Genomic DNA, 9934 nt, shown 5'->3' with positions numbered 1-9934 from the left:
AGATCCTTTCCTTGTGTTATGAGGGATGTCCATGCCAAAAATCGTCGAAAAATTCGATTCCTAAGACAAGGCTTCCGCCTTTCCCGTTCTTGAAAATCGGGCGTTTCGGAGGAAAATTCAAATTAAATCGAGGCGTGATCGGAATTCTAAGAGACTTTCCAGATCCTTTCCTTGTGTTATGAGGGATGTCCATGCAAAAAATCGTAGAAAAATTCGATTCCTAAGGCAAGGTTTCCTCCTTTCCCGTTCTTGAAAATCGGGCGCTTAGAAAATTCATAATTAATTCACCCGAATTCGAAAAATTACGATTTTTTGTGGGAGGGGCTCTTTTATTGTGTTTAACAAGCATGCAAAAAATCGTGAAAAAATTCAAAGTCTAAGACGTTGAAATGGGAATTTATGTCTGCAGGGAAAATTGTACACGTTTCGGCGGAAAATTCAAATTAAATCGAGGCGTGATCAGAATTATACGAGACTTTCCAGATCCTTTCCTTGTGTTATGAGGGATGTCCATGCCAAAAATCGTCGAAAAATTCGATTCCTAAGACAAGGCTTCCACCTTTCCCGTTCTTGAAAATCGGGCGTTTCGGAGGAAAATTCAAATTAAATCGAGGCGTGATCGGAATTCTACGAGACTTTCCAGATCCTTTCCTTGTGTTATGAGGGATGTCCATGCAAAAAATCGTAGAAAAATTCGATTCCTAAGGCAAGGTTTCCTCCTTTCCCGTTCTTGAAAATCGGGCGCTTAGAAAATTCATAATTAATTCACCCGAATTCGAAAAATTACGATTTTTTGTGGGAGGGGCTCTTTTATTGTGTTTAACAAGCATGCAAAAAATCGTGAAAAAATTCGAAGTCTAAGACGTTGAAATGGGAATTTATGTCTGCAGGGAAAATTGTACACGTTTCGGCGGAAAATTCAAATTAAATCGAGGTGTGATCAGAATTATACGAGACTTTCCAGATCCTTTCCTTGTGTTATGAGGGATGTCCATGCCAAAAATCGTCGAAAAATTCGATTCCTAAGACAAGGCTTCCGCCTTTCCCGTTCTTGAAAATCGGGCGTTTCGGAGGAAAATTCAAATTAAATCGAGGCGTGATCGGAATTCTACGAGACTTTCCAGATCCTTTCCTTGTGTTATGAGGGATGTCCATGCAAAAAATCGTAGAAAAATTCGATTCCTAAGGCAAGGTTTCCTCCTTTCCCGTTCTTGAAAATCGGGCGCTTAGAAAATTCATAATTAATTCACCCGAATTCGAAAAATTACGATTTTTTGTGGGAGGGGCTCTTTTATTGTGTTTAACAAGCATGCAAAAAATCGTGAAAAAATTCGAAGTCTAAGACGTTGAAATGGGAATTTATGTCTGCAGGGAAAAAGGGACCATCCTGATGCAAACGTTGGGTGTGCAAATCAAACATATATAGGGGGAGGACCTCACCTGGGTTGGCGTGACCTGGGCAAGGCCTGACCTGGGCAAGGCAGGCGTGACCCGGGCAAGGCAGGCGCGACGGGGGCACGCCCATGGGTGTCCCAACGAATTCCAAACTCCCCCCAGTCGCAAAATCAAATCAAATCGAGGAATTTTTCATCGTCGGCCCGATCGTTCTTGATAAAAACTCGAGACTTTGAGGGATTTTGCGACGCCCGTGCTAGCCACACGGGAAGGTCCGGGGCATGCCGCGGACGGTCCCGTCGGCGGAATGGAGTTTTGGGGGAAGTTTTCCCGCACAACCACATAGAATTTCGGAATTCCAATCGCCGCATTGTTCTTTGGCCGAAGGTCAAAATTTGTCCGGACCTCGTCCGGACCGCGACTTGGACGCGACTCGGAAGGCAAAATCCAGGCCGAACCTCGTCCGGACGGCAAAATTCTGCCTTGGGTCAAAACAACACGCGCGCGAAGTCTATGATTTGGACTTGGACTTAGACGAGGACGAGGACGCGCGCGTGGGCTTGTGGGCTCGTTGGTTTTTTCATGCCTAGTACGGCGGAACCGGCGCCGTTGGATGCTTCCATTTGCCTGCATGCCTTGGCATTGCGGGGGGTGGTACGTTCCGCGGTGTTGGATCTGGCCGAAGCGGGGGCGTATGAGTGGTATCGCGGTTGTTTGTGTTTGCTGGCTCCGTGCCTTGGCCCCGAACGGTGAACACGGCATTCCTATGGCGGAAAATACAAATTAAATGGCGGCGGCCCTTATCGAAATGCAAAGAAACTGTGCGGAAGGGGGATTTTATGTCTGCAGGGAAAAAGGGACCATTCTGATGCAAACGTTAGGTGTGCAAATCAAACATATATAGGGGGAGGACCTCACCTGGGTTGGCGTGACCTGGGCAAGGCGTGACCTGGGCAAGGCAGCAGCGACGGGGGCACGCCCATGGGTGTCCCAACGAGAAATACCACAGCTCCCCTCAAAATCAAATCAAATCGAGGAATTTTTCATCGACGAATTGATCGTTCTAGATCAAAATTCAAGATTTGGTTGGATTTTGCTGTGGTACCGTGCTGGCCACACGGAGTGTCCGCGAGTTGCCGCGGACGGTCCCGTCGCTGGAATGAAGTTACGGGGGTGGTCGTCCCGCAACATCCAATAGAATTTTGGCATTCCAACCAAGAATAGTAGAATGGCTGAACACGATAGCGTTTTGCGGTGTCCGGTAGGGGCCAAACGGACGTGGGATTAGATGAAGCAAACGTACGGACGCCGCGATCGTCGGGAAGACGCTATCCGAACTTGGCTCCTAGCCATCGTACTGTTCTTGGGGCGACAATCGGAGGGTTCTATGGCGTTAATGTCAAAATGTGCTAGTGTTCTGCGGTGTTCGGGAGTGGTCAAACGGACGTGGGCTATATATGCGACGTACGTACGCTGCAATCGTCCGCAGAGCACAACGAGATTTTGGCAGTCCAGCCATCGTTCCCTCCATTTGGTACCGTGCTGGCCACACGGAGTGTCCGCGAGCTGCCGCGGACGGTCCCGTCGCTGGAATGAAGTTACGGGGGTGGTCGTCCCGCAACATCCAATAGAATTTTGGCATTCCAACCAAGAATAGTAGAATGGCTGAACACGATAGCGTTTTGCGGTTTCCGGTAGGGGCCAAACGGATGTGGGATTAGATGAAGCAAATGTACGGACGCCGCGATCGTCGGGAAGACGCTATTCGAACTTGGCTCCCAGCCATCGTACTGTTCTTGGGGCGACAATCGGAGGGTTCTATGGCTTTAAGGTCAAAATGTGCTAGTGTTCTGCGGTGTCCGGGAGTGGTCAAACGGACGTGGGCTATATATGCGACGTACGTACGTTGCAATCGTCCGCAGAGCACAATGAGATTTTGGCAGTCCAGCCATCGTACCCTCCCTGGGGCGACAATCGGAGGGTTCTATGGCCGAAAGGTCAAAACGTGCTAGTGTTCTGCGGTGTCCGGGAGTGGTCAAACGGACGTGGGCTATATATGTGACGTACGTACGCTGCAATCGTCCGCAGAGCACTATCAGATTTTGGCAGTCCAGCCATCGTTCCCTCCCTGTGGTACCGTGCTAGCCACACGGAGTGTCTGCGAGCTGCCGCGGACGGTCCCGTCGCTGGAATGAAGTTACGGGGGTGGTCGTCCCGCAACATCCATTTGAATTTTGGCATTCCAACCAAGAATAGTACAATGGCTGAATACGATAGCGTTTTGCGGTGTCCGGTAGGGGCCAAACAGACGTGCGATTAGATGAGGCAAACGTACGGACGCCGTAATCGTCGGGAAGACGCTATCCGAACTTGGCTCCCAGCCATCGTACTGTTCTTGGGGCGACAATCGGAGGGTTCTATGGCTTTAAGGGCAAATGTGCTAGTGTTTTGCGGTGTCCGGGAGGGGCCAAACGGACGTGGGCTATATATGCGACGTACGTACGCTCCAATCGTCCGCAGAGCACTATCAGATTTTGGCAGTCCAGCCATCGTTCCCTCACTGGGGCGACAATCAGAGGGTTCTATGGCTTTAAGGTCAAAATGTGCTAGTGTTCTGCGGTGTCCGGGAGGGGCCAAACGGACGTGCGCCTATATAAAGCAAACGTACGGACGCCGCAATCGTCCGTAGAGCACTATCAGATTTTGGCAGTCCATCCATCGAACTGTTCTATCGGTGAGGGTAAAAATATTAAACACGAGGACACGCGCGTGGGTTGGTAGCCTGGTTGGTTTTTTCATGCTTAGTGCGGCGGAACCGGCGTTGTTGGATGGCCAACCTTTGTCCTTGTAAGATCACTCAATGTAACTTGGCTCTCATTATCTTTTTCAAAACAGAATTGTCTCCAAACTTGAAAATAAGTACTTGATACCAAGGAAAGTTCAACATTGAAATTCCATTGAGTGATCTTACAAGGACAAAGGTTGGCCATCCACTGGGCAAATACCTAAAGAGTCCATTAGGTGGAAGAATTCCTCTCAATCTAGGGCATTCATCCCATGATCAATACTGGGGCATATCATTTCAAATCTCCATGATTTAAGCACATCGGAGAACCTTCCCAAAAGATCATACAAGCTGGGGCAAGCTAGAAACAATTCATTTCTTCATCTTCAAGCAAGTGTCAGATGTCGAGACAGGTGTCGAGGAGTCAAGCCAAACACCTTCACCAATTCTATCCTTCACAAGGACATCCTCCATTCACTCCTTGCATCTTGGAGACAATCATTCCATTCATCGTCATACATTCATCATACATATCATTGCATTCACATTGGCATATCTCCCTCAATAATCCAATCATCAATAAAGCAGGGACATCCACCTTACCTTGAATCTCAAACAGAGTTTCAGAACTCCGCCTGATCTATTCCACACAAAGTAGAAACCCTGATCAACCAGTACAATGCATATAGAATTCATTGCATTGCATCTCCAGAAGTGCATAAAATAAATCAAACATCGCATATGAAGCATAATCCAAGTTACTCATTGTCGCACGCTCGCAAAAATGTGAACAGAGTCGCCACCAATATATTTATCCCAAAGAGGGAAAGGAATATCAGAAAACCTGGAATAAAGAAAGGATAACAAAATGTCTTACGACCAGAAATCGGGTAAGAAGTCGGTTACGCAAGGGGAAGGTATTAGCACCCCTCACGGTAATACGGTGTGTGTAATACGGTGAACTGACTTTAAAGAAATGTCGCGGTAAGCAAGAGTCGCCACAGACTTTTATTTTATCCAATTTAAAGAAAGGCTAAAAGAACATAAAAAGACCTTTTAAAAAGATTTTGAGTTCGGGGGGTAATTTATACAAAGGGAAGGTTTAAGGCACCCTTTGTATCCATGGTTTTCCATGGGCTCTTAATTGCTTAGCTCATTTGTTTTCAAAAGTTTAGAAATGTATAGAAAAAAAAGCATTTGAATAAGGACTTTAGCTTGTTAATAAGCGTAGCCTTTTTGAAGGTTTTTGATAAAAGGGTAAAATAGATTTAAACCAGAGCAAGCAATTAGGAGGTAATTACCATTAAAATATTAAAAAAAGTTCTTTTAGCCTTTCAGGGCTATCCATACCATAAGAGGGTAGGAAGTCCTTTTATAGGAGGTTGAAGGGTCATCAAAGTTATCGTTCGCCATAAGACTGACCCTGCCATAAAGAGGGCAGGTTGTCTAAGGGAAGGATAAAATAGTCATTTTAGGAAACCAATGAGGACACCTCAGCAATCGAAAGGGACTATCATATCATATCGTAGGCAACTTTGAGGGACGAGATCATATAACCGGAGGCAACATCGAAGGGACATATGATCTTCAGTAATGATAATGAACCGAGGGCAACATTTGCTGAGGCATCCTCGTATCCGAGGGACTTGACTATTCTGTAACAAACAAGGCAACAAGGCAGCAAATAACAGGGCAACATGCAACAAGAGGGGTTACCCTTAAAGGTGTGTGGGTGCACAATCACGTGGTTGATTAATGATTCTAAATTTGATTCAAGGTTTTCACGCCCTATTATTACTAACCACACAATTAAACAAATAATACAAAATATAAATATTACAAGGCCTTGGGCGGGGGATTACATGGCCAAAAAGCCCATTGATAAGAAAACTAAGGCAAGAAAGAACAATAATTAAATAATAGTAAGTTTAGGGTTACCACAAGGTTTGAGCTTTAATCGATCTGGTTAACCCTATTAATTAGGCTCGAAGAAGAGAAATGGTTAGTGCATTAAAGATCGACAACGGTAAATCAGGGTTAGAAACCATAAGACCAATAATTTAAATAAAGTCAAAGGTCTAAAGAAAAGTCGAGAGTTCGATTTAATGTATCAATTAAATAATTATTGGATTAAATCCTAATTATTTAATTGATTAAAAGTATTTATGAAAAAAAGAATTGAATTTTAAATTAAAAAAACAATTATCAATAGAATTATAAAAAATCGAACTTTCGATAAAAAAAAGAAATAAATAAAATAATATGAAAAATATAAACTTTGGTAAATAAATAAAAAGATTTTTTAAAAAAATAAATATTTAATAAACAAAAGAAATTAAATAAATAAATAAATAAACTATGTAATTAAAAATAAAAAAAATAAAAAAAAACTTAGCTTTTATTCAGTGCAGCACGTGGCTGAGGGTTCATGGTAGACTGGCAAGCTGATGCGTGTTGGATCTGAATAAGAAAGGATCTGTTAGCTGAATGATGAAGGTGCATCATAGTCCACAATGGCACGCGCTCACCTGATACCCAGACATCTCAAAAAGCCAGCACGCGCTTTTTATTTAAAACAGACCAATGACATCCTGCCACGCCATCATCTCCCTCGCCCAGCCGTCGTCTTAGCTCAAGCTTTACCCACGGGTTTTCGCTTCTGTTGCCATAGACCTGCAAATCACGAATGCAACCAAAACGCACCAAAAATGTTTCGCGACCACACCATTGTGATCGTACGAGTCTCACGAGTTCATTGATACCTGAGATTAGGTCTGATTTTACCTAATGAGGAAAACCCCAATCTACAACTTAAAACCCTAACAATGGTGAAACTCAAATAACAGCGTATTAATGCAATTAAGTTTCCAGACTCAATCAAAGCATCAATACAAACATGAATATGCAACTAAAATACATTAATTATGTGTGTATGATTGAATTCGATCCAAAGTTAAAAGGCTCGGAAACATGACTTACAGTGGAGTGTTCTTGATGCTTTAAGGTATGAGAGTGGTCGAGACAGCTTCAGGGAAGATCAAGGAAGGTTTTTGACTGCTTAATTCTCCTTGAATTGTCCTGCAACTAAGAATTCAATCTTGGAATTTTGTTAAATTCTTAGGACTCGGGTTAGGGTTCTTTGAGGTGGTCAAAACTTGTGCTTTAGGTCTGCAAGGCTTGCTTATATATGGGAGAGTGAATTAGGTTACTAAAACCTGAATAAATCAGATCCAATTTCAATCTTTCTTTATCCAATCTTCCTTGCACGAAATTAGATGTGATTTTGTCATATTTTGATGATTGGAACTGATCAAAATCAAAAGCAAATCAAATATTCCCTTACTCTTTCCAAATATTTGACTTATATTGTATTTTCCATGAATTAAATTCAATAAAAAAATCAAATATTAATAAAAAATTTGTGGCTTTAGATTTGGACCTCTTTGATAACTTGAACAACAATATTGGACCTTAAAAACTTGGGCCTATTTGCAAGAAAACTTATTTTGAAGCCTTTTATTTCACATTTTTTCCTTTAAAATAGTCCAACTTTTACAAGGCATATCTCCATCAATTTTTAAGGTATGGAGGAGTTATAGGACTTTTTGGAAACCTCAAGATATCCTATACAAGCCACTTAGGAAGCTTTTTCCCATTTGGAGATTTTATCTTGATGATATGGGCTTTGACAAAAAACTGCTTTTGGTTGACTTTCAAAAAGGACCTATAATCTTTTGGTCCATACCTCTCAAATGAAGAATTTTTAGACTTGGCATGTGAGAGACAAAGTAATAGGTAATTCAATTTCCTTCAAAATGAGCTTTGGATGGGAAATTTATGATGTTCCATGTGAAAGTTATGGCTGGTCAAAGTTCAGTTGACTTTAAGCCCAAAAACCCTAATTTAGAAACTTTAGGTTTTGTTGATTTCTGAACTTTCCTTGATGAATCATGATCATATCTTGATCAAATGATGAATGATACCTTAAAATAAGAATGTTGACAAAAAATCAGGAGTTTTGATTGTACTTTGACCACAGTTAACTTTTAGGTCAAACTAGTCGACTGTTGACTTTCTAAGCAACTGACTGGGCAATCCTTGGAATTGAAGCTTGTACTTTGCCATAGAGATAGTTTGAAGCATCATTGGCCATATGAAATCCATTGGATACTTTGATTCATTGATTTTCTTCAGAGAAATCAAAACCCTAGTTCATTTAGCCATTGTTTAGGAGGATGTATGTAACACCCCGTTAATTCTTACTTATTAATTTAATTAAGTTTTTAATTAAATTATTGGAATTAATATTGGGAATTATTTGTAAAATGATGAAATATTGGTTATTGGGCTTAGTGTGGTAGTTAGCAAAAGGGGGGTGTTAACTATGTAAGCCTACTAAGACAATTTCTATTTCTATTTTTTTTCCATAAAAACAAAGGAAATTGGGAAAAGAGAAGGTTAGAGGAAAAAGGGCAGAAGTCTGAGGAACTGAGAAGTAAGTGAAAAGGAGAAGAGCCAAAAAGTAAGAGAACCTTCGAAGATTCGACTCTAAGGTAAGGGGGGATTCTCCGGGTTAATGATCCTTATGCGGTTATGAGTAGTAGGATTGATTAGGATTGTCGTTTGGTTCAATCGAACGTGTCGAGTTTGGGGATTTTGTTAGGTTTTGTTAAACCTTCATAATTTGGCATGAGTTTGATAATAATCATGATATATGTTGTTATTAGATGTTTAAAACTTGTTTGAAATGTGTTATAATGTGTAATTTGGTGATGTTTGTGTGTAATATTCGTGTGTGGACGAATTGATTGGATGAGAGAAAGTATTTTGCTGTCAAAGTTGTGAAATTGCTGATGCAGGTACGTAGGAACTGGTTCCTGTGTGGGAGGAACCGGTTTCCCCTTATAAAAACAGAGGCGTGAGAATTATGGGTTGCTGGGAACCGGTTCCTAGATAGGGACAACTCGGTTCCCCATAGTAAAAATCAGAGGCGGGTTTTGGGAAGCAGTCAGGAACCGGTTCCCGTGTGGGAGGAACCGGGTTCTACTGTGTGTTTTTAGAAAATTGTTTTAACTTAAAAAACCCATAACTTTTGATCCGAGTGTCTGAGTTAAGTGTCGTTTGGGGCATTGCGAAGCTGAGTTAATAGCCTATATGATGAATAGGTGATATGGACGTAAGGTCCGAGTTTTGTATCGTGTTTATATTATTTATTTGGGTGATGACTTACAGGTATGCGTGTGATATATATTGTATGAATGCTAAAACATATGCATGCTTATTGGTGATGAATTGGTGATTGATAATGAGACGATGTGTTACATCGGATGGGTGATGTCGTAAGCATGTTATACGTTGCATTCATTCGCATACATTTTGGTGATGGATCCCGGTGATGACAGTGGATCAAAATGGTGGGCATAATTCCCATTGTGAGGAATTTGTGCTGGTTGGACTGTATCTTGGTGATGAAAAAGATCAGTTGGATGGGTTTAGCCCAGGTATGGTACCACATGCATAGTGTCAGTCCATTCATTGCATCATAGTCTGATATAACTGAATGATTGTGTAATGTGATAGATGACACGTATGAATTGATGCTGCCTATTGTAATAAATCCGAAAGCATGTATGGTTGAGTAGATGATAAATTCTATGATATTTTATTGCTTATGACTTCATAATGCTTGTTAATTCAAATTAAACTCACCCTTACTTTGATGATTTCAGATTAAGGAGTAGCGGCATTCTTGAC

This window comes from Vicia villosa, unplaced genomic scaffold, assembly GCF_029867415.1.
Source record: "Vicia villosa cultivar HV-30 ecotype Madison, WI unplaced genomic scaffold, Vvil1.0 ctg.003497F_1_1, whole genome shotgun sequence".
Taxonomy (NCBI): Eukaryota; Viridiplantae; Streptophyta; class Magnoliopsida; order Fabales; family Fabaceae; genus Vicia; species Vicia villosa.
This window is presented reverse-complemented; position numbering follows the sequence as displayed.